This window comes from Lipotes vexillifer, unplaced genomic scaffold (genome assembly GCF_000442215.2).
Source record: "Lipotes vexillifer unplaced genomic scaffold, Lipotes_vexillifer_v1.1 scaffold238, whole genome shotgun sequence".
NCBI lineage: Eukaryota > Metazoa > Chordata > Mammalia > Artiodactyla > Lipotidae > Lipotes > Lipotes vexillifer.
In genome coordinates this window covers 1,856,565-1,871,214 of record NW_006785665.1, presented here as the reverse complement: position 1 = coordinate 1,871,214, position 14,650 = coordinate 1,856,565, and the positions used below count along the sequence as shown (strand labels likewise).

At 53.5% G+C, this 14,650-nt stretch overlaps 1 protein-coding gene across 1 annotated transcript in view; it reads left to right on the top strand.

Moving 5' to 3' along the window:
- Nucleotides 1-463: 463 nt before the first annotated feature.
- LMNA (lamin A/C) overlaps nucleotides 464-14,650 on the top strand; it is a 42,244-nt gene continuing 28,057 nt past the window's right edge. Inside the window, exons 1-3 of the mRNA XM_007457909.1 lie at nucleotides 464-581; nucleotides 884-1,120; nucleotides 5,987-6,101. The gene's annotated coding sequence lies outside the window, so the exon portion shown is untranslated. The remainder of the gene's footprint in view (nucleotides 582-883; nucleotides 1,121-5,986; nucleotides 6,102-14,650) is intronic.

Here is a 14,650-nt window from a genome sequence, read left to right as displayed (position 1 = left end):
GGGAGAGGAGAGGAGGGGGGGGTGTGGGGAGGGGGGAACAAAGAACTGGGGAGGGGGGAAGAAAGCGAGATAGAAAGATAGACCCTCCCCCTAAGCCCCCCTCCCCAAACACCCTGTAACCCGACTCCCCTCGCCCCAGCCCCCAGGGTGGGGGTGGGGGGAAAAAGAAGCAAAGCCAAGAAAGATCTCCTCTCCTCTCCGCGGGTGACGGGGGGCGGGGGGCTGCGGGATTTCTGCCCCCACCCCTCCCGCCTCGGTCCCGGGAGTCTCTAGACCCCACCGTCCAGATGCCCCCCTTAGGCTCCCGCACCGAGCCCCAGTCCAGGAGCGGCGCTCAGTGGCCCCCAATAGAGCCCAGCCCCTTCCAGCGCTCAAACTCTTTTGTTTTAAATGAACTGGATGGAGCAGCATGGAACTGACGGGAGGGGGGCGCGCCGGGGGCGCCCGGGGCATGCCGGGAGTTGTAGTTTCCCGCCCTCGGGGGCGCGGGGACGAATTCCTTGACCCGAGGAGGATATGGATGTGCCTTCGGTCTTTACTCGCGGCTGGGAGGCGAAGCTGGGGGTGGGATGGAAGCCAAGGTCCCTCATTTTTCCATGAGGCGGGTACCGGGAGAGGAGTCAGTGTACAGAAACGGAACGTGTTGAAAAAAGGCTAATGGAATGTGCCCCCCTCCCAAGGCGGGCTCCTTCCCGATCCGGGCAGGTCTTTGGTCCCTCTTTCTTATGGTAATGAGGGGGGGGCGAGAGGGCGGGGAGCGGTCCCGGCTGGGTCACTGCGGCTTTCTGTCGCTCGCTCTCTCTCGCTCTCGCTCTCTCTCCCCTCTTCCCCCTCCCTGCCGCGCTCCCTCTCCGCTCTCAGCTCCCCCCTCCCGCTCTCCCAGAGTCGATCCCGGCTCTGGGCCGCGGGGAGAGGTTCTCCGCAGAGCAGACAAAGCCCGCAGCCGCGATGCGGGGAGAACACGGCTGGGCGCGCTGGGGGGTCCGGGATGGGGTGCCGGGTTGGAGGGTGGGACCCCTTGGTAAAAGACGGGGTCCCCTCATCTCCAAGTGGCAAGCCATCCCCCCTCGTCCTCTCCCGCTCCCCCAGTCTCGGAGATCTGAGAGGCACCGACTGGGAGGTGAGTTAGTTAACATCCTTCTGATCAGTAGAGGGGAGCTGGGAGGGCTGTGGCGAGATGAAGTGAGGAGGATGAAGGGGTGGAGGGAGAGGAGAGAAGTGGGGGGACAGAGAGTGAGGAGGCAAGGGAAGTCTTAAAGGCATGATGTGACTTAACAGTTTCGGGTGAGAGCCAGGAGCTTTGGGTGCGACAGAAGGAGGAAAGAGAGTCTGGATGGAATGGAAACCCAGACTTCTTCAGGCCTGGGCCATATATGTAGCTTGCGGGTGATCTGTTATTTAGCCTTCACCATCATCCCACCTCTCCCCCAGTGAAAATCCATTAATTCAGCTCCTTTGACTCTGAAGATTTGGTGAAAGTAAAAATCAGTTTTTAAGGCATGAATTGGACAGTTGGGCACTTTTAGGGGAGTTTGTGGAAGTTGGAGTGTAATGCAATCTTTTCTCCCCTTACCCCATAGCTTCAACATTTCTTTTGTTACCCTTTTTATGCCTAGGTCTTTCCCAGTAGGAGAAGGGATGGCACTGCAGCTTGAGGGCTTGAGGTCAGACTTTAAAGAACTTCCCAAAAGAGTTTTATAAGAATGGGTGGGTGAGCTACAGTGGTGAGGTGTCCTTTTCTGGAGTGCCTTGGAAACCAAAAATCTGAACTAGTTTGTGAGGTAAAGTCCTGCTTGGAGGCAGGGGAACAGAGGAGATGACCTCATAGACCAGGCACTGTGAGGCCGTGAGGGCTGAGCTGCAAGCCCAGTTCCCTAAATTGATTCTTGGAGAGAGTAAATTTGCACACCAATGGGAGGGTGGGAGCCAGCGTGGAGGGTCTCAGGAGGGGTTGGGGGTTGGCACACTGCAGGGCTCTTGCTTCTTTGCCCGGCAGAAGATGCAGGGAAGGGGAGCCATGACTGAGAAACCCCGGAAGCCCCCGGAATTGGAGAGGGGTGCCCTCTGGATCGAGGATTTTACATAAAGTTAACAACAGACCTTCTTGGATTGGGCGCTCCCGCCTCTAAGCAATAGTGGGCGAGGAAGAATTGGAGAGACACGGCCCTGTGGGAGTGGCTGTTTCCTGCTCATGTCCCCTCTCCTTCTGCCCCAGGAACTTGGATTGGGGGAACCAGGGGCTATGGGGAAAGCCTCCTACTCTGTGGACCAGGTGACTGTTTTTCACATGAACAGAAATCGCAAACAGTTGCATAGGACTGATTGTGTGCCAGGCCTTTTTGTCACCAGCCGGTCTGAGCCTTCCTGTCCCCTCTGAAATGAGATTCCCCCTAGACACCCACCCCTGAACTTGCCCTGCTTCCACTTTCCTCCCCACTAAGCTAATTAAAGCAGGAGTTTAAGGACCAAAGAAGCCTTGGGGGTTTGGCCAGGGAGGAAAACAAAGGACAGAAACAAGTGTGTGTGAGTGGGGAGGGGACAGCTGCTGAATGGGAAGGGACAGACTAAGGGGCAGGGTAGGGGAAGGGGCAGTCCCTGCTGGACCCCCGCTCACTGATCCAACAAGGACTAATCAGCCCCCCTGGGTGTGTTCATGTACCATGGGTCCACCCTCAGGCTCCCACTGATTCCAAATATCCAAGGTGAGAGAGGCAAACGTGAACCTGACACCTGGAGGGCAGGATGTGTGTGTGAGCACACTTAGGTCTGGGGCTTGGCCGTGCACATAGAGGCATGTGCCTGCAGATTGTGCGGGGTACGTCCACCCACAGGGGGGCCTGCCAGAGTGCCCAGTGGCAGCGGAGCCTGGCCATGGGCACCTTGAGGAGCCAGGTTCTCAGGAGGTTTTTTTTTTTTTTTGGCTGCAGGATCTTAGTTCCCTGGCCAGGGATTGAACCCATGCCCTTGGCAGTGAAAGCTCGAGTCCTAACCACTGGACTGCCAGGGAATTCCCTCGGGAGGGGTTTTGATGAGTCCTTCCCTCACTCCCAGAGGCTGGTGCCCGCCTTTGTTCAGGGGACTCCCCTCCTCCACTGACATTTGTGTTGGCCAAGCTGAGTTTCTGTCCAGGGGCCCTCCTTTTCCTCTCTCCCCCTGCCTGCCCATTCTAGAATTAGGCCCATGAGGGCTGAAGGCCTTACTTAAACAATTTTGCTTGGCAGTAGCAGCTATGCCCGCCCCACCCCAGCCCTCACTCTGCCCATGACCAGAAAGGTGTGTAGGTGGCATATCTCTCCCCTTCAGGACCTTGGAGGACAGGACTGTGTGTCTCATCTTTTTTTTTTTTTTGGCGGTATGCAGGCCCCTCACTGTTGTGGCCTCTCCCGTTGCAGAGCACAGGCTCCGGACGCGCAGGCCCAGCGGCCATGGCTCACGGGCCAAGCCGCTCCATGGCATGTGGGATCTTCCCGGACCGGGGCTCGAACCCATGTCCCCTGCATCGGCAGGCGGACTCCCAGCCACTGCGCCACCAGGGAAGCCCTGTGTGTCTCATCTTTGTCATTGTCTCCTACCCTGGTCCCTCAGTACCTAGCACACGGCCCTGCCCAGAGCAGAAGCTCAGTAAGGGTGTAGTGAGTGTAACTGCGCATTCCAAGCTTCATGATGTAGGAGGAAGGAGCAGACCTCTGGAGCCAAACATGCTGGGTGTTAGTTCTGCCCCTTGAGCAGTCAATTACTGCTGAGCCTCGATTTCCTCATCTCTCAAATGGAAATAATAAGCCAAGTTCCTAGCACAGTGCCTGGCTCATTTAAGGTGTTCAATCAATGTTAGTTTGGGGGCCCTGGTTGCTCTCCCCTGGCAATTGACTTTACCTAGACTGTGGTCTTCATTAATTAATTTTAATTCATTCATTCAGCTAACTACTTCCTGTTGAGCTCTTAGGATGTGCCAGGCACTGGAGGAGGTCCTGACCCACTGTGAGTCGTTTGAAGATAGTTCTAGATCTAGACTTGCAGAGATAAGATCATCCCAAACAAACAGCAGATAAATCCAAAAATAATTCCTGTTGAGCACTGGAGTGCAGGTGAACTCTATATGTCTCTAGCACACACACAGCCTCAGGCCTGAGGAACAAAGGACCCTGTGGAGTTGTTGAGTTGGCTGTATGAGCGTGTGTGTCTATGTGCAAGTGTATCTGTGTGTGTGTGTGTGTGTGTGTACACAGGTCTGGCTGCAAGGCAGGAAAGGTGACCCAGTTGAGAGTGGGATGGCCCAGAACTCGAGTGGAGGCTGAAAGACAGGAGTGGGATGGGTGATCCAGACTGTGCTTATCTGTGTGTGGAGCTGTGTCCCTTTTCTTCTTCCAGCAAACCTGGGCGCCTATTATTGCTGTCACGTACCAAGGGATGGGGCACAAACCTAACACCTGCCTCTCCCCTGCCCTATTCTCAGAGCCCCCAGGGAGGGAGGCAGACACAGGAGGCTACCATCAAGGTTGCCCTAGCAAGCTGGCTGGCCCTTATAGAGGTTATCTCATCCATCTCCCTACTCCTCGGGATGCCTTCTCCATCTGTCTTAATCAGCTAGGCCTCCTCTCCTGTACTTTATGGGGTTTATGTTTTCTTTTCTTAATACCCCTCCCTATGGGAAGTCTACCTTGTGATCTAAACACCATTCGTCCTGCTGAGAGTGCAGCCAGTTTTCTCTCTGTTGCTCGAATACACTCAACTCATTAATTTCTTTCCTTCTTTCTTCCTTGCTTCCTTCCCTCCTTCCCTCCTTTCTTTCTTTCTCTCCCTCTCTCTCTCTCCCTTTCTTTTTCTTTCTTGCTTTCTTTCTCTCCCTCTCTCCCTTTCTTTCTTTCTTTTCTTTCTTTCTTTCCGGCCACACCACACGGCTTGTAGGATCTTAGTTCCCCGACCAGGGATTGAACCCAGGCCATTGGCTGTGAGGCAGTGAAAACACAGAGTTAACCACTGGACCACCAGGGAATTCCCCTCAACTTATTAATTTCAATCAGTGAGAATGTATTGGGTAAAATTCTCTAGGACACACAAAAGAAGTAACAGACTTGATCTCTGCCCTTAGCAAGACACAGAAACTAGCCTACATGACCCAGAGAACATGGATAAACAGGATTAAATGTGAGGGCAAAACAGTCTTTGGTACTTGGAGGGCTACAGAGGTTGGAGAAGAGAGGCGGTCTCTCTGGGTCCTTCCATGGTTGTGGGCCCAATCTCCAAGGGCTTTGGACCTGGACAGACAAACTCCTCTCTGCTCCTCCCCTGAGACCACTCCAGCACTCCCCCTAGCAGGTCCCCTGCACTCTCTGATTTCCCTAGGGAGAGCAGCTCCGAGGGGCTGGGGCAGAACTAGGGTCCCCCAGGACAGCTGGCTGGCAGGGCCCCTCTGGGATTCAGGGCCGGACCCAGGTGTCCGGGAGGCAGGTGATACCAGAGCTGTGACAGTTGGTCCCCAGATTCCTCACCCAGTGGCGCCAGCTCTGGTTTCGGGCTGAGGCAAGGGAGGGGGAGGGGCACCTGGTGCCAGGCAGGGCTGGGTGTTCTCTTGGGGCAGGGAGAAGGAGGCAGTAAACATGCCCTTGCTAGGTTGTTGGGGAGGGATTTTTCCAGTGCCCTCTCTGTGCCAGGCACTGTACTGGGTACTAACAGGGGATACTGAAGCATAAGACACAATCTGGCACAGGTGAATTAATGGATATAAAAGACTGTATAGAATGTCATAGGTGGACTAGAAACTGAATGAATGAATGAATAGATTCGCCAGTTATCTAGTGGCCTTGTTTTACAGAGAGGAAGATTGAGGCCCAGAGAACTCAAGTCCTATGACTCTCTTGTGCTTTCTGTTCCATCATGCTTCCTTTTTCAGGAAAGGGAAGAGGAAGTTAGAGAGAGAGGAGTGGGAAGAGGGACTTTCCAATTCCTGAGTTTCCTTATTTCCAGGCTCTCTTCTTGGTGTTTACAGACTTGATCTCATTTAATCCTCTTACAACTCTGTGAGGCTGGAATTGCCATCTCTGCTTAACCTCAGGGACCTAAGGTTCAGAGAGGTTAAGTAACTTGCTCAGGTCACACAGCTGGTAAATGGACACTCCAGTGTTCAAAGACAGATCTGTCTGACTCCAGAGCCTAGGACCCCAGAAGTGAACAGTGATACCCAGTGAGTAGTCTGGAGGCCGAGGAGAGAGTGATCACTGAAGTTGGACCAGGAGAGGCTTCCTGGATCTGGAGTCCCTGAAGGATGAGTGAGGTTCGTGCAAAGGGAGAGGACTGGAGATTGATGTCAGAGGTGCCCAGGAGGCTTGCTGGTTGGGAAAGTGGCCTGCTTGCCTGGATCCTGAGGAGCTCCAGGGACAGGTGGAGGAAAAGCACCTTTGAACTTTGGCCACGAGGTGGCGCTGCAGGCCAGTTACTGGGAGCTGCTCCAGCGTGGGCTTGCACGCTAGGACCCAGAGGTTTCTTCCCTGCCAGTTAGGGATCCACGCCCAGTCCTGCCTCCTCAAGTGTCATCTCAAGCTTCCACCTTTCCCTTTTCTGGAGGGGCATCCACCAAGTGGGAGACGAGGAGACTACCAGTCTATTCCTGACTAAGGACAAAAACCCAGGTGGCTGTGACCTGGGCATCCCTATGGTCTGACCAGCTCTCCAGGTCATCCTGAGCCCCCTCCAGCTGCTTAAGACTGGTTAATGTCCAGTTGCCCTCCTGAGTCCCTGGCAGACACTGATCGGGGCCAGGCTAACCAAACAGACATTTGAGTACAACCGACCTGGGTCTGAAGCAGAATAATAATAAAACCTACCTAATAAGGAGTTAAAAAGTTTTCATCCAATAAACACATATTGAACACTTGCTGTGTCAGGCACTGTTCCAGGCATTGGAGATACATCATTGAACATGACAAAGTCCTTACTCTCATGGACCTGATATTCTGTGGGGGAGGGGAGACAGAGTAAACAAGTAGATCATGTAATTTATGGTAGTGGTAATCGCTGTGAGGAAAAACAAAGCAGGATTTGGGGGTAGAAAGGTGTGAGATGGTTAATTTAGAAAGAATGGTCATGTTGTCAGAATTTAACTGGACATATATAAAGCACAGTGCCTGGCATTGAGTTAGCAATTGTTACTATTATTTTGTTCCCTTTGCTTCCGCCCTTCTCCATCCCCATGTTCCCTGGCCTCTGTCTCACATTCTCCCTGCCTTTTCCCAGTAGTCCCCCCAGGGAAAACAGGTGCTGGCTTGGAACCAGGAGTCCTGAGTTTTTAGTCCTGGCTCTGCCACAACAGTCCAAACTGGCTCTCCCCTCCCCTGCTTCTGGTAAATGACATCACCTTCCACCTGGTTGCTCAAGCCAGAAATCTGGAGCTATCTGTCATCCCTGCCTTTTCCCTAACTTCCTCCCATCTAGTCCATCAACCAATTCTGTCAACTACACCTCAAAACATTTCTCAAATCCATCAACTTCCCACCTCCACTGCTACTCTCCTGATCTAAGCCATCATCCTCTCCTGCCTGCAATAGTCTCTAGCTGGTCTCTCTCCTCCATTCTTGTCTCCCCTGCCCCCTCCAATCCATTCTCCACATGGTGGCCAAGAGATAATTTTTAAAAACCAAATATGATCATGAAACTCTCCTTCTTAAAACACTGTATTGGCTCCCCATTGTCATTAGATCCAAGGCCGAACTCCTTAGTGTGATTTAGAATATCCTTCACATTCTGGCCCTTGCCCAGCGGTCAGCTGATCCTGCCCTCCCTCTCACCCTCCACTCCAGCTACATGAGCCCTCTTTCAGGGCTTTGAGCACACCATGTTCTGCCCATCATCCAGCTTTGGCCTGTGCTGTCCCATCTGCTGTTCCCTCACCCTTCACCTGGCTCATGCTAGTTCATCTTGTGGGACTTAAATTCCATGTCACTTTCCCTGGGAAATCTCTCCCTGTCATCTTTGGAGATCTCTTACCATTCATCACACTGTATTGTAACTGTCCGTTTACACTTCTGTCTCCCCAAGTACCTGGGAGCCCCTTGAGGACAGGGACTGGCTCTAGTCCACTCCTGTATTCCCAGCACCTGTGCCGGCACACAGTAGGTGCTCAATGTTTGCTGCTTGGAAGCTGCGTGTGCGTGCTCATCCATACTTCCCTCTTGAACAGCCTCTTCCCTTGACCCCCACACCCCACCAAATATTCAACTTCTCACTCTGCTTTTCCACCATACCTCCCACCCTCCACACCCAGCTGCATCTCTCCCCTCCCCTCCCAAGCCCCACCCCTGGGCCCTCACAGCCATCCCTCATCTGATCTCCAGAGGGGTGCCTTTTGCATGATGCTTGGCATATACCTTCACTGGGTTGGAACCAGGAGTCCTCCTCTCGACAACGCCTAGTCCGGAACTCATTCACAGCAGGAACTCCATAATGGTGCTAATTCACTGGTGTAACTTCTGACTGATGGCTCAGAAGGGATCTCTAAGCATGTAAACCCCTCCCCTCAGTCACTGCTGGTAAAAGGAGTCTTGGACCCAGTAGGCCCTTGAGAGTGCAAAGAAGTACACATAGATCATGTTGATGTGCTCCTGCCAGGTCCTCTCATCCCCCTACGCCTTTGCAGGTGCTATTCTCTCTGCCTCCAACCCTCTCTCCCCCATCATCTTGTCTATCTCCCGCTCATCCTTCAGAGCTGAGCTCAGGAGTCATGTCCTCTGAGAGGCCTTCCTGACCGTGCTCATGGACTTCAGTGCTCCTCCTGGGTCTGCCGTGGCCCACAGTGCCGTCACAGCCAGTGTACATGTTCTGTATGCTACTCCAGACTTCAAGCTCCCCCAGGACAAGGGACATGTCTTGCCAAAGCCTAGCGGAGGGGGCACTCAATAAAAATTTATTAAGTGAATGATTAATTGAATGAGTAAGAGGAAGAAAGTTACTGTGTGATACTGAACAAGTCACTCCCCATCTTTGGGCCTCAGTTTCCTCTTCTGTGAAGTAGGGACACGAGAGGGTAGAACAGAGGTGTGCTTGTACATGTTTAATAACAGGGGTGGGGTGGGGGGAAGTCCTGGTTTGCGGCAGTTGTCAATTTCCAAGGTGTAAATTCTCTCACCATGGCTGACTTCAATGTGAACAGTGGGTTCTTACCAGCAGGCTTAAGCTACCTCCAGCTCAGGACTACAGATGGGGTGGCTTGGGCCAGAGGGACTTCAAGGCACTTTCTCATTCCAACATCCTTGCACAAGGCCCCTTCTCCAGAGCCTGAGGGAGGTCAGGCTGTTTCCCAGTTGTACTTATACCCAGGCTGCCAGTTATACCCTTATTGCCAGTTTTCTAGAAGCACATCCATGCCCATTCCAGGTGGGTAACTATACATGTCTCTCCCAGGCAGCCTTCCCAGACTGCTCCAGGCCTGTTGGTTGGTCCAAGCCCTGACATCAGACCTGTGCAGAGGGATCACCTACCCTGCTCTCCCGGTGTTTCTGGGTCCCACCTTCCCACACTGATGGGCTCCCTTAGAGAAGGGGCTGAGTCCAGTCTCAGTTTTTATCTTGCTGGACCTCTGACCTCTGACCCTGCTGGCCCCTCCTTCCTTCTCTATACCCTTTATTTCCTCCCCGGCTTTTCTCCTACCTCCCTCGGTGCTCCTTTTCAGTTTCCTTTGCCCGTCTCTGCCCCTGTTTCCACAGGGCCAGTGATTTCCAGGCCTGTAATTTCCTCCACCTGGAACACACTCTCTTCTCCCTTTCTGCCCAGCTATTCAAGTGGGAGCCCGTAGTGTCCTCCGCACCTGGGCTACAGGTGGGCAGGTGGCCTATTACTGGTGAGCTCTATGCAAATGACTTACTGTCTCTGAATTTGTTTTCCCCATCTATAAAATGAAGATAAGGGTAGCAATTACCTCATGGGATTGTTATGTGATAGTGGCAAGAGGCATGTAAAGTACTGACATAGCGTCTAGTACACAGAAAGTGCTTAATAAATGTTGGTGATTATTATTCAGGACTTAGCTTAGTCACCCCTTGCTCTGGGGAACCGCAGCCTGCGTTAGGTGCCTGGTTCTCTGCCCCCGCCAGCCCTCGCATCCCCAGCAGCGCCTTTTGAGGCACTCATGACAGTTTAATTGCTTGTTCCGCGAGGACAAGAGCTATTTGGAGCACACAGATGGTAACTATCTGTGAATGAATGAATGAACTAATGATGTGAATGACTGTCTCCCCTGGCAGGACACAGAGCCAGGGCCTTCTGCCACTCAGGGCTAGCCTGGACACGCCCACCCTTAAGGAGGAGGTGGGGCTGGTACCCCCGGGCCAGCAGGTGGCGCCAGCGCCCGTCAGTCTCCATCCGTGGCCACCTCCCTTGCCCTCGCTGGTTTTACAACCCCACGCTGACGGAATTTGAAATGGGCAGGAAAGGTGGGGTCCTGAGGCCCGCGGGGGCAGCCGGGGCTGAAGTTCACTCATCCCTCACGGGCAGGCGTTTTTCCAGGAGGTGCCCAGACTAACTTGGCAGGGAAGGGAGTGGAGGCCGCTGGGGAAGAGGGCCCTGCTGAGGGGCTGTGGGCACAGATCCTGAAGTGGGGACAAGGTTGATGGTATCCTGGGGACATGAAATGAGAAGCTGTTCAATCAGTGAGTCAAAAGCCGAGATCTAGGAACCAGACACAGTGTGGGGAACAATGTGGTGAAATCAATCAGTGAGAGAGGAAGAGGAGGTCCGGTTTCTATGACAATGGTAGTGTTTGTGGCAAGCTGGGGACTCCTGGGACCCCAGGGCCTGTGAACAGTGATTCTCCACAGGAACAGGAAAGCTGCAGAGGGACTGTATGCTGGGGACCGGATGCCCTGTGATTCCTTCTTGGTGCTCAGCACGTGTTCTCCCAACCACAGCTCCTGAACCTGTGCTCTTTCAGATGCTGCGAGGGGCGCTGAGCCCTGACAAGAGGCAGGCCTTGTGCTCCTCTCCGTACATGCACATTTCACTTATTGCTCACAACGGCCCTCTGGAATTAGTGTTACCCCATTTTACAGAAGAGGAAATTGTCAGGCTGGCCAAGGGTGACAAAAGTAGGACATGAGTGGTAGAGCCAGGATTGGAACCCAGGCTAGTCTGACTCTAACCATCCTGTGAAGACCCAGAAAGCAGAAAAAGAAGAACAGGGGCATGGAAGTTAGATCATGTTTGACCCCCTACTCTCCACTCCCAGCCCCTGCTAGAGCCTGGGAATTCCCAGCATCCTCCAGTCATTGTCAGGACAGTTTCATTCTTGTGTAGCCGTGGGGCCACCACAATTTCAGTATGAAAGGGGGTATCCCTGTCTCATCCCCTAATGACATGCAAGAAGGAACTGTAGCTCTTCACCATCTCTTCCCCTGCAGCAGAAGGGATGGAGGTTGGAAGTGCCTTGGAAATCTTCCAGTCCAGTCCACTTGTTTTGCAGATGAGGAAACTGAGGCCCATAGAAAGGAAGCAATTTCTCCAAGGTCACAGAGCGAATTAATGGAAAAGAGAACCAGATCCTCTGTCTTCTAAGTTCTGTGATCCCAGAAAGAACCTTCTTGAATTTGGCACTGGGTTCTTAGATTGGAGTCAGGCAGAGGAACAGAGGGAGGACAGCAGATTAAATGGGAAAACCTAACAGTATATAGCCCGTGGAAAGAAGGTACACAGCTCATGCCCCACCTGTCTACCGTGTTACAACAGCAATGATAGTGGGGGGATCATCAGAAAGACTTATCACATATGTATGTCAGGGGGTAGAGGATCTTTGGTCAAAGTGGACTGCGTGATCTTTAGCAAATCACTTACCCTCTCTGAGCCCCAGTGATAATGTGGAGTACCCTACCTCCAGGGTTTTAGGGATGATGCATGGGATGGTGGGCAAGTTTTTATGAATTATGGGGTGACATGAATGTTCTTGGTTGTCAGGGAAGGCAAGTCCTGTATAACTCTGGAGACAGAGTTGCCCTGGAGTGCAGAGGTAGGGGATAAGCTGAGGTGCTTGACCCTTGATCCTTAGGAGAGCAAGGAAGCCACATGAACCTTCCACATGCTCACTACAGGCAGCAATTCTCTTCCCTGGGGGCAGGGGGAGGTGGGCAGCAGGTTCCTGCAGACCCTGGGGTTGCCCAGAGGCTGTGGGAGCTGAGGACTAATTAGCTCTCACTCCCTAATTGGACTTAATTGCCTGCTTGTGATCAGCAATTAGGAGGCTCCATCAATTAGCACAGGGAGGGTGATGGTTCAGCTGGGGCTGGTCAGGGCTCCCCTTCACGAGGGGAGGGAGGCAGGCAGGTGGAACGGTGGTCCCATGGGGAAGTTGCCTCACTGCCCAGGCCCTTACCACCCAGCCCCTTCTGCTCCTGTGAGGGAGGGGCCGGGATCTTTCAGGCCTCCCACCTGGACTGTGGCTTCTCTGACCTTGGTTTACCCACTCTCACTGGCTTTCTGACTTCTGTCTAGAGGAGATGGCATCTGGCTGGGCCTGGCTCCACCACTGGCTCCTTTGCAACTTTGGGGTTGAGAGTGTGAGCTTCCAAGCCAGGTCTCTGGGGTTTGAATCCCAGCTCCACCACTGATGGGTTGTGTGACCCTGGACCCACTGTGCTTTGTTTTATCACCCGTAAAATGGAGCTGATAATAACAGTCCTTCCCATACAGGGTCATAGTGAGGATCAGGTGAATAATGCACCTGCTCTATTTAGAAGAGTGGCTGGCATCGTCAGCACTCGGTGTTAGCTGTTGTTATAATCCCTACTCCAAACCTCAGCGTCTCCATCTGTTAAATGACAGACGGAAGTAGTGTTTACTGGAAAACGCCAGGGTCCCACCCTAGATGAATTATTGAAGCAAAATACCCAAACTTTGGGTGCTGGCAGTTTTGAAAGCCCCCTCCCCCAAGCAATTTTGATGCCCAGTGAGGGTTGAGACCACAGGGTTCCCCCCAGCCATGACCCCTGAAAACCCTCGAATAAATCCCACCCCACCCTCACCCCTGTTCTGGACAGCGGCTCCCTGTCCTGTGCCACACAGGACCCCCTGCATGGCCCTGGAGCTTCTGCCATTTGGTTGAGAGCCACCTGTGTGGCCAGAAGCCGGTCTCTCTCCACTCACTTGGACCAAGTCCCCTTCCATAAAATGAGAATAATGACCTTGCCCAGCTCAACTCCCAGTGCTGTCCAGAGGTAATGTTTCAAGAGTGATAGGACTGGGGCTTCCCTGGTGGCGCAGTGGTTGAGAGTCCGCCTGCCGATGCAGGGGACACGGGTTCGTGTCCCGGTCCGGGAAGATCCCACGTGCCATGGAGCGGCTGGGCCCGTGGCTTTACAGGCCAGCTCAAGGAATTTGGACTTTATCCCATATATAGTTTGGGAAGTACTGTTTGTTTGAAGTCTTGTGGAAACATGCTGAGGTTTACATTTTGGAAAGATGGCTGCGGTTTAGGGAGGAGAAAGGATCAGAGCAGAGGCAAAGGTGGAAGCAGGAAGACCGGCTGGGAGGCTCCTGCAGTTACTCAGGCGAGGGCTGTTGGTAATCAGAGCCACAGAGCTGGGGGGGTTCCCTTGCGGTCCGGTGGTTAGGACTCCGTGCTCTCACTGCCGAGGGCCTGGGTTCGATCCCTGGTTGGGGAGCTAAATCCCACAGGCCGTGTGGTGTGGCCAAAAAACAAAACAAAACAAAATGAAAAGAACCACGGAGCTGGAGGCAGAATGGAGAGAGATCCTGGGTCCACAGAATGTGGGGGGGGGGGTCACTGGCCAGGGGAGACAGAGGGGGTGAGGCTGAGGAAGGAGGAACAGAGTGGGGCTGGGGTGGTGTTGGGGGGACATGAAAAACTCCATCTGGGACATCCAGGGAGGGGTGGCAAGTGTGGAAGCTCAGGAATCACCCCTGACCTGGGAATCCTTGGAGGCCTCTTCCAAGAACTCTCTGGAGTGGAAGGGCCCCTCACCTATGGCCCAGTGCCAGGCTCCCCTTTCGCTGGCCTCTCCAGGACAGGCTGGGACTTCCTGGCCCAGAGACACCATGTTGGGGCAGGCCTGCCTGGATCCTCTCCAGCCCAAAGGGAGAGAGGTGCCCATGTGCCAGCTCCAGGACACATGTTTTGGGGAGAGAGCAGTGGAGGCAGTGAGTTCAGGGAGCTCCACTTCCTATCCCACCTCCCCAGGCCTCTGGCCTCCGTTGTGGTCCTGGGAACAGATTCCAAGGAGGAGGCCAGAAGGTGAGCTCTCTGGGCTTGGGCTATACAGGGCAGCAGGGTGCAGCGGCCACACTGTAGTTTCCGCAGTGGTTGTGTGAATGAATTCTCCTTCCTCCCTTCACTTGAGCATCTAAGTGTTTGGAAGCTGAATTCTCCCTGGCCCGAGGTGTTTCCAGTGGCTGGATCACTGCACGCTCGTCTGCCCCAGGCCCAGCGCTCATCTCCATTTCTAGACCCCTCTCCTGCGGCGCCTCTCTGCCTTCTTCAGCCTGCTCTGTGCCCTCCCTCATTAAACGTGGTTTCTGTAGAATGTGATTTGAATTAACTCTTGGGAGAAAAATCACAGAAACCAGGAAAGGGGGGCCATGGGGAGGGGGCAGTGAGTCATGTTTCCGTGTGTATTTTTCAAACTTTCCAGTGGGAGTTTGGAAAGCAACACTCTTT